This window comes from Falco naumanni, chromosome 9 (genome assembly GCF_017639655.2).
Source record: "Falco naumanni isolate bFalNau1 chromosome 9, bFalNau1.pat, whole genome shotgun sequence".
Classification (NCBI taxonomy): Eukaryota; Metazoa; Chordata; class Aves; order Falconiformes; family Falconidae; genus Falco; species Falco naumanni.
The window spans coordinates 21,924,923-21,942,736 of record NC_054062.1 but is presented as its reverse complement, the minus strand read 5'-3'; positions in this window follow the sequence as shown (position 1 = coordinate 21,942,736).

Genomic DNA, 17,814 nt, shown 5'->3' with positions numbered 1-17,814 from the left:
AAGTTACATGCTGAGTCAGGAGAGGGATGAGAGGGGTTTCTATAACCCTAAGGTTATATGTTGATGATCTTGCAGCTATAGACTGAAAAAATGAGTACAACTCAATTTAATGACCCTCTTGGTTTAATAATGTAGCATATCATCATTTGTAGACATGAAACATCTGTTACAATCACATATCATAGGTTTTGTAGTGGTAAAGAAATAAAGAAACAGATGGGTTTCCTAATGCCAATGGTGTTAGTGTTTATTTAGAAACCACATATTGAATCAGAGGCAATCTTTTCCTTTTGTTCCCCACTCCAACAGCAGGGATAACACTGCTAATTTCATCAACAGCATGAAGCCTTTCTTAAAGGGAGGGTGAGTGGATTCTAGACACTCCCCTGGATTTGGATGTCCCCCAAAAAAGCTAATTTCCAAGAAAGAGGGAGGTTTTATTTTGGAGACTTTGCAGACTGTGCCTGTTATGAAAACCTTAATTTTACAGTGGTTCAAACCTTTACATACCCAAGTTAATTGTAATCTCACTACCAAGGTACTAGTAAGCATGACAACATGGGGTGGACCAGACTTCCAACTTCACATCAAGGAGCCCCAAAGCGTTTATACGGTATCTGATGGGGTGCTGGTAGTGTGACTCGGTGTCCATCAACTCCCAAGCTGGATGGTATACAGCAAGGTCAGGTACATGTGTGAGCAAAGCAAAATAATCTAAGATTAGGATCACTATTTCAGCTAGCTGTTATCACTTATCTTTATGATGCTTGCCAGAAATAATTATTTAAAATTTATTTATGAAGTTTACTTTTCCTGGAAAAGTCAGTTCTTCATCAAGTTTTGACAGTCTTACTTTCCCATACGATCATCTTCTACTCTGCCAGCCTCTACCTAAATTTAAGAGCTGGTAAACAGCTAAAATCTTCCTTTTGCATGTTTCTGTAGCATGTTGGAAATTTAAGATTGGAATGCCATGATCAAGGAGTCACCATATCAAGTGAGATCAGATCCTTAATATTTTATTAGCTATCCAAAGCAGCTTCTATCTCGCTTCATGGTTTGAAGAGAAAGTGCCTCAAGATGACTGAAATTTCATTGCCACCATGCAGACTAACATGGGATTTGTATGTGGAGATGGCATTTGCCTTTGCATCTCTCAGCCACAAAAGCAAAAATGCATTTACTACCTCTACTTAAAAACAATCTTATCTCTTGCTGTTCATCCTTTTCGGGTTCTTAGTTCCATCAGAATTGCTGTTAATTATCAAATTCTTGGCTGCATCTCACTCTTTAATTAAATTTGAGGTTCCTCTTGTCTGGAAACCAGCAGAGAATAGTTAAATGGGGCTTCTGTAGTGACTGATTTGAAACAGCTGTATTCATGATGAAATACAATTAAAAATTCAATATATCTTATCTGCTCCAGCCAGTGATTCAGTTGGAACAAGTCAGTTGCTGCTGTCAAGTGTGTCCTTGTAAACAGGTATTCAGAAGAGTAACTCTGCCTGTGCTGAATTGTGTTGCTTTTCTTCAGAAAGACCAAAAAAAGAGAAAGACTCAAGGTCCAAAATGTATAACTTCATATATTTTAATTCTATATACCAGAACTGTTTGGGTTTTTTTTGCAGTCTGTGAAACTAAACTGATTTATGCCACTTGAATTTCTGTCCCACAAGCGGCTGGAGCAGCAATCAAACATTTGTTTCCAAGTCAGACAAAGGCTGTCGAGTTATGCATACTCATATACAATATATATGCCAGGCTTAGAGAAGAGAAATCAACACAAATCAAAGCAGAAACTACAAAAAAATTACAATGTGCCTTTTCAGTCAACATACGATAGTCCATTCCTCTCCTCCAACAAGGGAAGATGGTTGATTATATGGGAGGAATTAATCATAACCACAAGTATGTATCTTTTTTAGTCCATGGTATCTGACAGTGGCTAAATAGATTTCTAAGCCTTCACCAAAGAAATTATGAACAGAAAATCCTATAGGGAGCTTGGAAACACTAGATGAAATATGTTTCTATTTTCCACTGAATCAGTCCACACACTTTCTCTTTACTTTATCTGCAGTTTTTTATTGGCTACCTTAAGGTGACCTTTTGCCATTCTTGGGAAATGAGGAAGGAATTCTCTTGAAAATGCAAGACTGCCCTTTTCTATAAATCTAATGAGGTGATAGATTTGTGAAACTGCTTTACAATCTTTATTGGTGCATTTAGAAAAATAACAATGACAGTGAGTTGGAGCTGTCTGCCTAAAAGTTAGACATGAAGGTTAGAGAAGTCTTGTATGTACTGTGATACACAGTAAAGTGACTGGCACCACCAGCAAGAGGTTGATTCTACCCTACAACAGATATTTAAAACAAATGGGAGAGACGGCCTTCTGGAGATGCATGTGTTTTGCCATGGATAACAGAGCAGCTTAAGCATCTAACTTCAGGCTAAGTGAAATGAAACACACCCATACTGTGTAGAAACAAGTATAAAAAAATTCCCTGTGCATACCTACAATCCACAGTTTCATTATTCATTGCAGCCAAGGGATAGCTATCAAAAATCCGTGGGAAATAAGAGCCTCTAAGGTGAGGGAGCTGCAGAACTTGGCCCCAAAATGGGAGGGACAAAAGATAGGCACTAGCAGTTGGTTGACCTCTTGTCCTTTCTCATACTAGCTACTGGGTCAGGCAGTGGTCCTCCAATGGAAAATCCTTTGCAGTCCACCCTACCATCCCTACTCTTCTTACACATGTTTCCAGTATATGGCCAGTGAAAGCAACTTGGGACTTGGATATACGTTCTCAACTTGAGACTAATGTTTGGTGCCCCAGCAGTCAGGCAAGCAAGGAAAAACATCCCCCGGCAGTCCTTCTGCTACAGGCTGATTTTAGTGAGAAATAGGCAGCTTTGATTTCAAGTGTCTGGGGTGAGAATAGGAATCCTCAGCTCGACTTTTGTGATCCATAACAGAGGCAACAAAATATTATCTGCTTTAGTACTAAGGATGGGTCCAGCCTATAAAGTGCCAGTATTTTTTAGCTATTATCACATCCTTCTGGATTGTGAGTTACGGACTTGAATAAAAGTCAGAGCCTATTTGATTGCTGCGGCTCCTTCCACATCCATCTCCCTAGCTTTCTGTGCTGAAGAAGTGTTGCCCTCACTGTGCATTTACAAAAAAGAACACTCCTTTTCACAGACCTTCGCAATTAAATCCGTGCAGATATATTAGCTGATGTTCCAAAGGAATGGTTTCATTAGGTTCACAATTGTGCCTCTAACAAGACGAGTGCTTATAAATACCTCTTAAAGCTTTCATGAGATGTCTACATGGGGAAGAGGGAGAAAAAAGGGAAAAAAGACGCTGGGACATCTGGGAGGGCACTGGAATATGAGTTGGTGATGAAACCCACTCTTTACATTCCCTGATCTTCTGTCTGGGGTAACACCTTAGGTATCATGATAGGTCCTGCTGTCCCACATCACTAAAACTAGACTCAGTGTGCATCTTCCTTAATATTTTATCTAGACTGAATCTGAAGATGAATTCTATGTAGCTGATTCTAGTTGCTGTTAAATCTCTTCACTTTGAACATGAATAAGGCCAGCCATTGAAATTAGTAGAAGCTGGGCTTGCAGCCGGCAACATCCTCCCTTTTCTGTTTTTCTATTACTAAAATCCATCAACCAGGATTTATCTTACAGTCGTAACATTTGTTTCAGTATACTTACACTTGTTACAGTAGGTTTCAGGCAGACAGCACATGAATTAGCATTTTCAAGTGACACCTACAGATGTACAAAATACAGTTACCACACAAGAAGCAGCACATACAAATCTGAACTTGATTTTTTTTCCATTAAAATTATTCATAGGAGAGGAAGATGGGTACCACTTTCATTCAGTTTTGTTTAAGCCCTACTGACAGCAGTAGTATCACTTCTTATAAACACTCCTTCTTGTTACTTTGATGAATTTAAACCAAGATTTTGGTTTTTATGTTTGAACGCTGATTCAGAAAGGAAAGTTTCCAGAAACAGTCTGACTTCAGAAACTGTCCCATTAAAAAAAAAAAAAAAAAACCAACAACCAACTAAACAAACAAAAATAAACCAATCCCCACCCCCAAAACAACAATAACAACAACAACAACAAACACCAAAGTCATGGCTGGTCAAGTTTTAGATTTAGTTATCACCAGTACCCAGTAATAATTTTGCAAGTTTCTTTATATTTTTCCATCATGTTTAATTATATTCTGAAGAACAAGGGTAGAAGAGAGAAAAAGCTTTCTAATTTGTGTGAGCCAGGTGACAATTCTTTTTACTCAAAACCATGTTTATATCCTGACCTGGTACTGGACTGGACCACAAAAGTGGAATCTTCTTTTTTTTCTTAATACATCAATTTAAAAAAACCCACAACTGTTCATAAAAATCTTTGTTCTAATTATTTCAGTGTCTGAAAATATTTTCAAAACTTATTGCCCTGCAAAAATGCAAGTAATTATCAAAATAAAAATAGCTTTGAACAGAAGAATATCTAGAAATTCTCATTTCTGAAATGTAAAAATAGCAAGTTCTAACTTCATAACATTCCTTGAATGACTGTTCAAATGGCTTTTCACTTTGAAAAATTCAATTGTCACTTAATTGAGAAAATCAAGAAAAGAAAATATTGACTATATTATTCTTTCCTAGCTCTCAAAGGAGATGGAAACATATATTAAGCCTTAGCTAAATGTCCATGACTCCTTTCCCAGTAAAGCCACAGAACCCATACTTCAAAGTAAGGGATGTGAGGGTCTCCTTCTATTCTGCTCTGGCTGTTTATAGTATACATAAGGCAGAAAGCATCACTTCTTGTTTTCTTCTATGTCTGTGAACAATTACATGTATGGACTACATAATTTATTTTATGCAAAACAATCTGCATGAGACAGAGAGGAAACAGCATTCTGCCATCTCCCATCTGATAATGCACAATGACTTACATATACCAAGGGAATAAAAGCAAACTTTAGAGATAACACAGGAGAATCACCCAGTGGTTCTTCGTGTGCTCCAGAGACAGTTCAGCAATACTCAAAATGCATTTCCCAGGGATCAAAGCAATGCCAAAATATAAATATGGTTATCTCACCAAATAATATTGAGCATGAATGTTCATGAGCCCAGTGGTCTTCTCTTAACTACATGTGTAGAAATAAATTAAAAAAAACCAAATTCCATTGTGAATACATTCTCAAATTGTACTTGTGTTAATAAAAATGAATACTAGCTGAGTGGCTTTTCTGATTGGAAATTGTTTTATCTTTAAAAATATCTAATTGATTTTGTCATCTTAAGTGGCACCAGATTCCTTGGCCTGGACAACAAAATCCAGCTCTTAATGACCTCCTAAGCAAGAACTGAGCTCCAAATTTCTTCATATTGTGTCTAGCACAGCAGTGTGCTCTGAGCACTGTAACCTGTTTTGCAGTTACTGGCAGAAGTGCCTCTTCTGGTTTCCACATGTGGGACCATATCCTCCCCATGGGTATATCATGTCCAAGCTGGTAAGGATGAGGATCCATGATTTCTACAACTGATCTCATTAACATCCATAAAGTGTGGATAGCTAATCTCTTCAGTGTTGCTTTTTGGTCTTTAAAATATGGTTTAAGTAAACTTACACTAATTCTTGTTTAGATGAAAATCGAAAAGGCAAAGAGGACTTTCAAAAGGGAAACAAAAGTGCACATGGCTGAATTATCTTACTCCACTTTCAGGTTTCTTGAATAAAGGAATATTACCTAGTTTCATTCTGGATGTCAGCAGACATGTTTAATTAAAATTTTTACTGATAGATGAAAAAAACCCATCCTTTCCAATCCAGGGGAAAAAAAAGAAAAAAAAAAAAGTAAAAAAAAAAAAGTAGAGGTTCATTTGTAAAGTCAGGGAAGCCAGAAGAAAGTAAGGTGCAGAATCAGAAAGGGAGATCCCCACCTGATCTTTTAGTTCCATTTCCTAATGTGGGATGCTGCTGTCTTTTATTAGTGCTTAATTCATCTGTTGATAAAAAATCGTTCTTTATATTTCAGGTAAGGGAAATATAATAAGTTTAATCTATTCAGACTTCAGAAGTGTGTTTGATACGGTGCAGCATGGGAATATGGTAGTTACATTGCAGAAAATCATTATTAGTAGAATAACTGCAAGGCAAGTCATGATTACAGGAGAGATTACAACAGCATGTGCTAAAATGAGAAATATTTAGCTGAAGGGAAATTATTTGCGGAATTCCCTAGAACTGGCATCAGGGTGATACTTCTTCAGAAATTTAACATAAAAAGACTGTGCTAATGAAATTTGATATGACACAGGGTTAGAGGCACCAAATAAAATTAAAGAAAATCTGAATATTACATAGTATGAATTAGATGACATTAAGGTCTAGATTAATTGAAATCAGGTAAGTAAAGTTCAAGGACATATTCCCAGAAACTATAGTCAATGTTCATTATAGAATATAAATTATATTTATTCTTGAATCCTCATTAGGAAATTACAGAGGAAAAGTAATATTTAGGTAAATGAGTCAACAACAGGATGACCAAGAGCCACTGGGGTGATGTGACCAAGAAAAAGGCAAGTATTAGATTGAATAGGTAAAGTGAGATACCTCCAGAAGAAACACAGGGAAGCATTTAATGTCTCTGGAAAAGACATTAGAAAAACTACACAGAGTTATGTCAGCTGGATCCCAAAAACCTCATTCACACTGGACTACAGATACAGAAGGGAGGTGGGAATGAGCAGAGGTACGCAGAAGCAGTTGTAAGAGAGCAGGTTATAAAGACAGCAGAGAAAATATGTTCGTTTTGCTTCATCTGGTGGAACAAAGTTCAAGAGGAGGTAGAATGATTCCTCTCAGATAAACATCTTGGAACAGTCACAGACTCATTTGTTGGAAGGCATCGCTGGGGATCCTGTTGTCCAGCTCCAGCTTAAGTCAGTACTGTCACCAGCAGCAGCTCAGGTCAACTACGGCTTTGGACAAACAAGTCTTAAAAAAACTTTTAGGACGGAGATGCCACACCTTATCTGGTGGTTACTGCCAATACACTCAGCAAAATACTTTCCTAATGTCCAGCCTGAAGCCCTCCAGCTGCAGTTTGTGACCATTTCGCTTTGTTATGTTCTCCCGCAGCACCAAGAGCATTGATGGATCACCTCTGTCTCAGAAAAAGAAGAAATATTTCTCCTAAGGAAGATGTGGTCCTAAACAGATGGATATAGATCTTTCTTGAAAAAATTGTCCTCAAAATTAAAGAAACTTTTTCTGTGTTACTAGAGTGGGGTTCTGGAGCAGATTTTGGTCAGGGAGACTGGAGATCAGAGGAAGGTAAGACATTCAGTCAAATTTAAGGCAAAGTTTTAATAAATTCCTGAGCGGGAATCAATTACCTCTTGGTTAAGATGCAGAAGAGCCTTTGATTTTGTGATGTCTGTCCAGCTCTCTGTTCTGCTGTCACAAGTTTCCCCTCTTATTTTCCCTATCTAATAGAGCAAGGACTTTGTAAATGTTTGCACTTTGCCCATTAGGTGCAACAGGAAATGGTTATATTGCCAGTTATTATCAGTAATTTTAACACAGTCCAAATACTGTTTCTTAGAAACCCCTGCAGCCAAATACTGTTTGTTAGAAGTCCCAGCAACCAACTAAACCATGGGTCTGCCAGGGTTACACTGGACTATAAAGGTAAATCAGTATCCAGAGGGCTGGAGGGGATCACTGTTACTCAGAGTAGTAAGTCCCCTGGAATTCCTCACAAACCCTTTGAGGAGATAAACACTTACTGTGACAATAGATTGTTTTGCAAGGATATTTTCTACAAAGCAGAGAAGTCTTTTAATATCAGTCATAAAATGCACACAGAATTCCTTTTACAGACAAGGATATGATTGTTTCTAGGAATTATTATTTTTCATGGGTGACCTTGTACAGTATTATTCAAGACAAGTTTTTTTGGCACTGAAATAGAGTTATAAACATGTCTGATTTTTATATATATGTAGGTATTACAAAAATAATAATTCTGATGATAGCTTTGAATGGAAAGAAAATCAACATTGATTATTTGACAAATGCTACTGGAGTATTACAAGACATGGAAGTTATTTCTTTGTAGCAAATTTCCTCATTTTATTGGCTTTCAGAAAAGAAATTCATGTTTTTAGGAACTCTCCTTTTCCTGCTTCTCTTTCTTTTCAGTCTCGTCTTTATCTCTGGTGCTTGCTTTTTAGAGCTATTATTTTATTAATGCACGATTATGCATTTGCAACACTACTTTCTTCAGCTTCTGACTGAATATCTTTATTCAAGTCTCTCTGCATATTTTGAAATTACAATATAGAACTGAAAAAGAACAGGTTTTGTATTTTTCCCCTTCAAGAAATAAAATAAATAAATAAAGAGGTCAGACAACACTGTGTGCAGGTGTTGCTGTATGAAACAATTGGTATTATTATACAAAAGGAAATGGAATGAGATGAGTTTTACCGAATCCCTTAGGGAAATCATTCAATATGCACTCTTATCAAAGTCTAATAATGGCCCGGCTGCTGCTTGTTTGCTTTGATGAAGCTGATAATAACAGAAATCTACATTTATTTGCATTTTTTCTGCTAGAATGCACTGAGGCATCTCCAAATGTAATTTGAAAGTATTAATCTAACACATGTAGATTTTTGAGTTGCATTAATTAGAAAGAGATCAGACACAAACTCATGAGACGATGTTCTTCTGGGGGCTGTGCTTGACCACCACGTCCATGAGTGTACGTTCTTTCTGAGAGTCACAAAACATGAATATTGCATTTACTTTTTAAAGTATCTAGTTAGAGACAGTCAATGCACCAAGGGTGCACCAAGTGTAGGGACAGAGTGAAGCTACTGGGAGTGGTGCTTTGTAGCTTTATTGAGGCAAGCTATGAAGATGTAGTAAGAAGGAAGAGACCTGGAAGTTGACGAGGAATCTATCACAGCTCCCTTCTCCAGCATTATGTCCCTGTATAGATATATAGTTCACTAATGCCTAAACCTCTGAACTCAGGTATAGCCCCACAACTTCAGTTTCCAAAGGTCTGATGCAGGAGGGAGAAGACTGTGTTAGAACCAAGTTCTGGTTCAAGCCTTGTCATGAAGTAACAACTGATGTGACTACTGCCAAAATCTGAAAGAATCAGAAGAAAACATTTGTGTCCTAATTTACTCTACTTTTCATATCCTGGTTCTCTCTTTGAAAAATAAGACTTTCCAAATAATGAAAGAAGTTGGTTTCATTGTTTGCAATGGATGTGACAAAAAATATGGAAAGTTTCTGGTTTGGAAAACCCCTGTTCTCACCAGAATGCCAAGGGGTCTTTTTTCAAAGACAGGGTCTTTGAAACTAGGTCTCACCACTCTGCAGCTGGTACAATCACATCCTTCTTACCAAGAATTCAGCATAATATTTTTGATAATCTGCATCATCAGTTCTTTCTTCTGATACTTTCCTTTATTTACTATACATCTTGTCACACAGTTACTGGCTGCAGCAAGGCAACAGCTACTCATGCGAACTCAGGTGCTTTATTCTGTTACTCCAGTGAAGAGTCTTTATTGACTCAGTTCTCCTCCTCTCAGGAGCCACAGCCAAACTTAGTGGCTTCCAAAAATTTCCCCGATCAATACCTCCTAAGGTGCCTAAAGAGCTGAATCAAGGTCTGTGAAGCAAAACTGAAAATGAGCTTAGCAGGTTTTAGCTGCAGCCTGTTATCTGTCACAGGAGGGTTTGGTTTTTTCTGCATGTTTGCTTTTTTTGTTGTTGTTGCTTTTTGCTTGTTTGGTTTTTACTAGCTTTCATTTCTCAAAAATTAGATCCTGTTTCTGAATCTGCAAGCTGTAGCTGTGCACCAGGTAGGCGCTACTCAAACTCTGAACTGAATAAACAAATAGTTCTGATTTCTTCACTTCTCCCAGAAACAAAAGATGCATCTAAGCTGAAAGGATGTAATTTTATTTAACTTGCTTCTTATCCTTTGTTGCAATTTGAAATAAATGTTGAAACAGAAACATAGTTGCTGGCAGAGTGATGTAGCTTTCCAAGGCAAAGGCAAATTTTACATTATTTTTCTTGTATCCCTCAAGCAATGTGTTGCGGTCTAACTCCAGCCAACAACTAAATATCAAAGAGCCACTCACCCACTCACTCTCCCCACGCCCCCCCCCCCCCCCTCCCCTGGTAGTTTGGTATGAGGTGGAGAACCAGAAAAAGGTAAAACTCATGGGCTGAAATAAGAACAATTAAATAATTGAAATAAAGTTAAATATAATTAAAATAACAACAGCAACGATTGTAAAGAAAAGGAGGGAGAAAGAGAGGAAATAAATGCAAGGGGAAAAAAAGAAAATAAACAAGTGATGTTTATTGTGGTGCAATAGCTCACCACCCACTGACCAATGCCCAGACAGTCCTGAGAAGCAATCGACCATCCCCAGCTAACCCCCCTCCCCAGTTTATACACCAAGCATGACATTCTATGGTATGGAATACCCCTTTGGCCAGTTGGGGTCAGCTGTCCCGGCTCTGCTCCCTCCCAGCTTCTTGTGCACCTGCTCGCTGGCAGACCACGGGAAACTGAAAAGTCCTTGACGTAGGGTAAGCCCTACTTAGCAACTAAAACGTCAGTGTGTTATCAACATTATTCTCATACTAATCCAAAACACAGCGCTGTATCAGCTGCTAAGAAGAAAGTTAACGCTATATCAGCCAAAATCAGGACACAATGATTCATTCTTTTTAAGACCTGATCAAGAAGCTTCCCTATAGCATTATATTATATGCATCCAATCCACCTGCCACAGCTGAGATATGCTGGGTCCCTAGCTATTGCTTTATGTCACTGCTCTTCTGTCCTGTGTTGTGTCTGCCAAAACTGTATGCATGCGTTGGATAGTCTGGGACATCCCAAATGGCTCTACATGCATTCATTCAGAACACTAAATTGAACCATTTACTCTCCCTGTACATGCCTTTTACAGTGCAGGTTTTGGGAGCACATTGTGTTTGTTTTACTGAGTGTTCAATGATGTTGACAGAATGACCGTTCCTCTTAGGAAAGAGCTGGAATTCAGCTGAGGATAAAGAACTTTATCCTGCATATCTAGAGGTGAGCGGATGTCTGATCTGCCAGAATAATCAATAAAGAACTTGTCATGGAGGCGGAAGGGCTGTTCTTTCTGCTTACCAGCCACGGTCTGCTTTAAGGAGACCTGAGTCTCCACTGACTGCAGTAGCTATTTAGACACCCAGCCCCAGTGTGGCCACCCAGTTGTAGATATCTCTACTTAAATGCTTTGATCTGGAGTTGATTCTTAAATCTTAAATGTGTGTTGCCTGCAACCAAAGTGCTGGATGGATTGAATAACCTGGATATTTCCAGCCATTCCTGTGCATCTATTCATTCACCAGTAGAGTATTTGAACAGTTCAGTGCTTCCCTCCAGCCTGGTTTTAAGTGACTTGTTTGATGAGGTGTCTAACTTGTGAGATGTGAGAGCATCCTCTATTGAATCTCAGTTAGACCCATGCTCATAATACATAACTCACATTCTTTCTTTGATCAGCATCAGTCCATTAAACCCATCTCTCAGAGATCCCTATGCTTAGGTTTATGACTATTGGGAAATGATTAGAATGTGATTATAAGCAAATAGACATGACTGCTCCTTTGGGCAACAATACCGATACCATGACTATTTTCTGGTCCTACACACATTGCTTGTCAAAGTGAGTGATCCAGCAAGAATTTATAGGAAAGGAAATTAACTACAGTGTTGTGTTGTACTGCAGATTCATTCATTTGTGATGCTTTCACTGATCGCCTGTATAGCTCAGCTGCAGCTGTCTAAATGAGACCTTTTAGTGATGTAGTATTCTTAAAGTCGTTTGGTTCATTCTTCATGATGTGCTTTTTTAAATTGTTATAGTAGATTAACTAACTAATGGTGGCTAGGAAGGAACAGTCATCCCAGGCAGGTTATTTCAGAGGCTGAGTTTTTGCTCCTGCTATTGCAAGCATCTGGTTCTGTTCATGGTTGGTGGGAAAGGACTGGACCATTGGGCAGATCCAGATTAGGAATGCCAGTGTGGTGATGTTTTTGTGTTTACAAGACACTGTAATGACCTCTGAAAATGTGAGAGCTTTGTGGTATATAATGGCATGAAAATATCCCACAGCCCTTAGAATCCAAGGCCTGGGGACTTCTGAATCAGAGCTGTCCTGGAAAATAGTCAATAACTTCTGAAATTGATAAGGAGGTTTGATAGGTGATAATGTAAATAGCTTCAGTGCATTAGAAATTATTACCAAAAAGTGTTTTTGAAGGATTTAAAGTTTAAGAGAATAACATGTTTGTTTCCTGGGGATATTTTGGGGTATTTTTACATCTCCTTCCCCTTCATTTCCCTGCCTTCCATCTGCCAAGTAAAGGGAATTGCAGAAATAAAAGGAGAAATTTAGGGTATTACTAACATTTAGGCATATAAAGAATACCTCAACTTCAGAAAGTTAACTTTTTTCTCAATAAACCAGAACAGAATTTACAGAGAAAGGGAAAAAAAAAAAAAAACCATACAAAATTAAACTAAGCCAAGCCCAAAACCTTTTAATGAGAAGTTTCAGTTTCTGTTTAAAATATCAGCTAACAGTGGGGACAGTGTCACCATTAAAAAAGGATAAAGACTAAATTAAGCATCTATATGCAGTATAAACAGTATGGGAGCATGTAAGAAGCATTATAGTTAAAGCTGGTTGCATACTGATTTCCACTGGCATGTAATTTAGGTCTAATTTCCCATGGAATGATAATTTTTAGTCCTTTAAATCTAGGGATAAGTGGTGAAACTCTCAAGGATTAGATGAAGGCATTCATGAAACACAGATCTCCTTTTAAAGTCTTTCACAAAGTACTTTTCACCCTCCTTTTAGACAGCGAAGAATACTTTCTCATCTGAGAAGATGAAGGTTTTTAAAGCATGGGAGAGAGTATCTATGCATCAGTTTTTGATTGTCTGTCTGTCAATCTATCGATCTGCCTATGTAAGTCTCCATGACGCTCACACTTGGGTGTGAAGCAAGGGGAGGAGGGCTAGCAGACAGACACTGAGCACGAGGTGTGGGGAGACACCTTCATTCCCTCACTATATTGTGGGGACCCCAAACCCCTGGTCATAAGAAGAGGTCACGTGGACTAATGGGGTGCATGGATGTCCACCAGTAGCATCACTGGAAACAGAGTGATATTGCTAACAAAGTGGCATTCAGGCAAGGGATTTCATTTAAGAATTTAAAGCTAAAGCAATCTAAGCTGCATTTGACATTGGTTTCTGAATTACTTCCTGCCTGGAATTGAGGCAGGGTTTGGGACAGTGTAACCTACTGAGTGGTGTACTTATCTTTGGGAAGTGGGAAGCATGCAAAAAGGGAAAAAAGTTTCAAAGAAAGTCAAGAATTTTAGCTGTTAATAAAGACGGTGCATGTTTATGAAACTTGCCTTCTCCCTAGATCGCAAGGAGCAAAACTGTATGAAATACGGTGGCCTTGCAGGAGCTGGATCTTGGTGATTATTTATAAGGAGCCCCCACAAACCACTTTAGCAGTATTTTAATTCAATTCAGCTAGTGTTTTCATAGTTATCGTAAGCAAAGAGAGGTTTTATGACCCAGCTGAATACGCACTGGGATCCATATTACTGACACAGAATATAGGAAACTTGATTCCTTTCTTCCGAGGGCAGCCCTGCCAGGCACACAGATAAGCTGTACACAAACAGGCCTCCTGAGTCTCCTGTGTGAGCTGGTAAGAGCAGTCCTCTTCTCTAGGCGGAGAGTCCTCCAAATAGGCTAGAAAATAAAATCTTCTTTCAAAACTGAGACTTTTGAGTCTTTTCTCATCTTGCTTCAGAAGGAGCAATGTCACTTGGCCTGGAAGAAGGGAACAGGCTCACACTTCATCTGCCCTGGAAGTAGCTGCTTGCCGTGCAGCATCCCTGTCCTGGCAGAGTTTAACTGGCCACAGCTACTGGAGGAGAGAGTAACAGAGTGAAGTTCAAGGTCCTGTGTTATGGAGGAACACAGACTGAAGACCTTGGTGGACTTCCTTGACTGTGAAATCTGCAGCAAAGAAGAACTTCCAGAAAGAATCTGCCTCTGATCTGGGGGCATATTTATCTAGTGTATCTGTTGTGAGATGTCTGGCTATCACTAGAGGCAGTGTACTCCACCAGAAAGAGTTCCTCCCATGTCCATGCTGTGGTGAACAGATAAAGTTTGAATCTACAACTGTTTTCCGGTCTAAGTGAGATTACTCCACCTGAAGCTTCTGTGAGTATGGTCCTGGCACTCCCTTAATTTCCCAATTGTCTTCAGCAAATCATTAAATTAAATAGCAATTAATCCACTGATAAAATAGACCATGCCACAGTCCTATTGTTCATCTATGTGACACTGCAAAGACTCATCCTCGCCACCACTGCTGGCTGCTGGGGTTACTGCAAGATCCATTTTACCAGCTTGCTTATAGATATGCCCTTCCCATATTATGAAAATTCAGATGCATGTATGCCCTGTGTCAGAAGACAGTACCTTCTTGGTATATGGAAAGCTGTGACTGCTTTTAACTCCTTCAGCCTACTTCCTAGCGCTATCACCTTGGGGTCCATCACAGGACTGTACCAATGGACTGTGGAAACTCAAGATCAGCTTCCAAGGTTATTTGGCTTTGCCAAACAATGCAATTGCTTACAACCAAGGTTGTCAGTGGGCTGTCACCTTCACAGTATGAAGCCTAGGCCTCAGCTATGGAGAAAGTGTAACTATTTGTAGCCACAGGCTTCTAGGAAGAATGGAGATATCCTGCAGTCACTGTCAAATGGAGAAATGGATTTCCTCAGTGCGGTGATAGAGATGTACAGCAAGTTCCAACAATCTAATTAGTTTCTTGATCAGAGGAAGACAACTCTTCAAGGCAAATGAAAAGGTCACTGCAAATCCCAGAGAAGTATTAATGTCTTTTGTCATATTTGCTGACAGATATTTAAATATAACCACTCACTTTTCGTGCAGACATTGTCAGCAGATGCCAGACAGCTGACAAGCAGCAATGAATTTGTATCACTGCCCTGACATACCAATGCTGAGGAAGTGGAAAAAACTACTAGGTGTTCTTTTTGTGATGCTGTGAGCTAGGTCTGGGTCAGCACACTCTTACAAGTCTTGGTGATGCAAAGAGGACATCGTGATTTGTCTGAAGATTGTTTAGGCCAGTGAACAATAATCTCAGCAGGGGAAAGGAAGAGTGATCTTTCACTGGAGCGCCATGAGAGGGTGTAGAAGATGGAGTATAGTAAGACTTAGTAAAGTCTTTTGATGTTTCAGGACTGAAATCTAACCACACATTGACTGCAAGGCTGACTTCAGGCACTGCTGATGAGGTGGGTTTACTCTCTTCTCTTTCTGTAAAATGGGAACAAAGACACTTCCTTTCCTCAGCCTTCATTATCACTTCTAACTGTAAAAGCTTCAAGGTGAGGATGGGTCTGGATGCAATTATGACGTGAAAGGACATATTCACATTATAGCACAGGATCCTGAATGCAAAAGATGTTAACGGAAGGATAAAGTCTCCATGACTGGACAAGTAACAATTTTTGTTGCATGTGTAAACTGTCCAACTGGGTACAGTATCAATCAGTGTTTTTATAGGTAGACTAGAAAAAGTACTAGCTTCCTCCCAGAATGGTATCTCATTCCTTCAAAGAACCTGACCTTCTTCCATAGCCAGGATTATTCTCTATCCCCATCCCACGGTGTCATGCTTCTAGCACACTTTCCAACCTAACAGTGAATAGCGTGTGTGTTGATATGCCACATGGACACTTCTCAGAGTAGGGAACCAGTTTATTGCCTTTTTAGAAATGTTGGTTTATACAAACTGTGAACCAGAGATTTCTTGCTGGGAAAAGGCAGCAATGAAGTTATGAGCTTGGAGAGAGAGTAAGGGGATTTTACTGAAATAGACCTGTATAGTGCAGACAGGTCTTTGTCTGCACGCAGAGGCCTGGTGAATCAAATCTCATGCTTCAGAGTATTAGATGATTGATGCATAAATCAGAAAGGAAAGAATCTATCACTGTTCATTCACTAATTAGGTAGAAATGTGGGTATGAAAGTATAAGTTACTTCCCTTTGGTTGGGAAAGTGATGGAAGCAGGATGCATAGCATATCCTGTATTCCTGAAGGCATACTAAGCTTATATTGCATTAGTAGCATGCATGTGTTAAAATCATAAATAGGTGACATGACAGGTTCTACATGCTTAAGTGTATCATCCACTGATCATCTCTCTCAAAACCAAAGGTAAGGTCTTACTTTACACTGAGTTCCATGCCTCTTTAGCATGTAAATGGGAAAAATATATCTGTGAAACATTTTTAGATGTTCAAGAAAAAAAGGAAAATAAAGGCAGACATGAAGTAAAAGCAAAGTCAAAGAACACAAATATTCCCTAGGAAGCAGTGAGATATTTTTTTTCCCCCTTGCTTCTGCATACACAGACAATATATGAAATGCTTAGGAGGAAGGGTTGCCTGTAAGTATTTTTGTCCTCTCAAATAAATCTTCAGACAGAATGAAAATTACAAGTCTGACCCATTTTAGGCTCCAAGTAGGCCAGTGAACTTAATTAATTAGGGAAGCATGGAAGTGGTAGCCCCTTCTACCCATCAGCATTGTGCAATCTGATGTCTAAGCATAAGTCATGCAGTAGATTTGTGTCATTCATACTGTGTCTGTCACAGCCTCTCGTACCAGTTCATAAGGATGTGCATTATTTTGCAAGGTGGATCTGGCAGAAAAAAAATAATTGTTGCTTGGGACAAACTGGGAGCTGAAGAGAACATGTTCAGTGTTGTTCCTTGCATATATATCTCTCTGTGTGTGTACATATAAACTATGTTCTACCTATACACACTGCCCATCCTTAGTCATAGATGATGGCTTTTGTAGCCATGTTCAAGCCATGTACAGATGTTCAAGAAGAAAATATCTTTGTATAGATATTGAAATCTAGATTCATCAAACTCCTTAACTAGGATGGCTGAATTACAAATCTGAAATATAAGAATATTGAGAGGGAGCTTAACTTTCTTAAGATGTGATGCTTCTTCAATTTTTTCTCTTTTTCTTTCACCAAATTTCCTACTGTATGATTAACACAGACTCTAACCCCTTGTGAATAAATTCAGCTTCAGAAATTGCAGAAAACTAAGCTAAGGACAGGGAAATTAGCCTTTTCCAAAATAATTTTTCACCTGATCAGTGCCTCACTGAGTCACAACACAGTCACCCAAATGCTTGTAAAGGTGTAGGGACAAGGACCATGTATGGAGCAGGAATGAGAAGCCAGAGCTGGGAGAAATGTGGGAACTACTTTTTCCAGTGGAAGTACTGGCTTCTCCTAGATCGAACTGATAAGACGTAAGATGAGATGTCTCTTTTCCTCTGTACACCTGTTTATATCTCTGAGTATTCCTGTTTATAGATATGAAAAAAAAGACAGGAAGATTTTAGAGCTTGCCACCAAGTTGTCGACCCTGGATAGATGATCTCTTTGAAGTGTCTATATTGTGGAGAAACTTGGCTTGACAGGAAGCCATTGTCATTTCATAGGTTAGCTTCACCATGTCCTTCATTTCTGGTCAGAACTTAACCAGTGAAAG